The sequence below is a fragment of the Myotis davidii genome, unplaced genomic scaffold (assembly GCF_000327345.1).
Source record: "Myotis davidii unplaced genomic scaffold, ASM32734v1 scaffold480, whole genome shotgun sequence".
NCBI lineage: Eukaryota > Metazoa > Chordata > Mammalia > Chiroptera > Vespertilionidae > Myotis > Myotis davidii.
Window position 1 is genome coordinate 398,672 of NW_006292360.1, and position 1,770 is coordinate 400,441.

The window sequence follows — 1,770 nt, forward strand, 5'->3', positions numbered from 1 at the left end:
GAGTCCAGCCTCACACTGACCCCACTCCTGCCAGCTGCTCCCTGGAGACCTGGTGGACATGCGGGCCCCTGAGATGCCCTCCGACGGGTCTGGGAGCCTGGGAGGCGTGGCTCTCAGGCAGGCAGTGAGGCCCCGTCACCGCCTGTGAGGTGCTGCCCAGCACCCAGCTCCGTGCTTCCTGGGATGCCAGCCACTCAAGGGTGCATGTTCTTTTTTCTTTTTAAATCTTTGTTGTTGCGAGTCTTACAGAGGGTCCCCCTTCCCCCCCCTGACCCCTCAGCCCCGCCCCTCCATGTGGGCAATGATTAAAAGACTTCATTTTTCCTAGTTAAATAAAAGGTCTGCATCCGTGGGTTACGCATATAAGCATACAAGGTCTTTGGTTGACCACCTCCCACCCCGACCCACCTTCCCTTCAAAGGTGCAGGTCTTAACCTCCGCCACCGGCCTGTGATCACGGCCTGCAACACTGGCCCGGGCTCCACGCCACCTCAGCTCATCCTCACAACAGCCCGTGAGGCAGGATGGTCCTCAACCCACTTCCCAGATGAGGAACTGAGGCTCCGGTCCGCGGGCACAGCGCGTGTGCAGAGAACAGGCCAGGCCTGGGCGTGAGGCCAGACCCCAGCTCGCAGCACCACGCTGTGCCTCTCCCCCCAAAGCACTGCCGCAGGGCGGTCAGGCTGCCGACCTCCGGCCACCTCCGGCCTCACGGCCACTGCCCGACGCGCTGCCTGGAGGCGTGAGGTGAGCTGGAGGACACCAGGTTCAAATCAAATCCGGCCACTGAGTAATGTGTGACCTCAGCCGGGTGACCGTGCCCCCAGGCCTCAGTTTCCTGGTCTGTAAAATGGGGTTGCAATGTCACAACAGCAGCTGATGGTGAGACAACGTGGGGTGAACTTAGGTGACCTGTTCCTCTGGGCAGAGAGAGGGGCTCAGCCCTTAAGTCAGGGTCACAGAACAGGTCAGAGCACGGGGTTCCTCCAGACCCGCCAGCCACCAGTGGGGGCCCCGTGTGCGAGCCCAGAATCAGCCTGCAGGTGCCTCCCTTGGAGGAGGGGGTGGGCCGCACACACAGGATCTCAGGGGCCGTCCCTAACCAGGGAGGCAGCCAGGCCCCCTGCACCTTCCCACCTGCCCCAGCGCCAGCATTTGCCCCACCAGTCACCAGCTCCCCCCCCAACACCCCCTCCCCCAGCACCAGCAGGAAGCAGCTGGAGAGGCAGGGGCAGCAGCAGCACTGTGACCCTGTGACTGAGGCCCCAGCGGCGGGGGACCGCCCATCCCCCCACACCTGCACCTGCCCCTGCCCCCACCCGGCTGTGCAGAAAATACCCGTATTTTTTAATCAGCTTCAGGTTGGAGGGGCCGGGGTGCAGACCCCGTCTGCCAGCCGACAGCCCTGCCCTCCGTGCCCTGGGGATGTTGACTAGGTCCTGCCGCTGCTGCTGATGCTGGTGACTTGCAATGAGCTGCGTCTCCTCCCCGTCCAGGAGCCCAGCTAATCACACTGCCCACTCGGGGCTGCAAGGGCTTATCGAGCACGCATCGCTGTGGGCATCAGAAAACAACAGCGGGCACTTTAAAAACGATAGCGTGAGCGCTGGCCGGCGGCTCAGTGGCTGAGCATCGTCCAGCGCACCGAAAGGTCGCAGGGTCAGTTCCCGGTCAGGGCACATGCCCAGGCTGTGGGCTTGATCCCGTGCAGGAGGCAGCTTATTGATTCTTCTCTCTCTTATCAATGTTTCTCCCCCTCCTCCCTCTCTC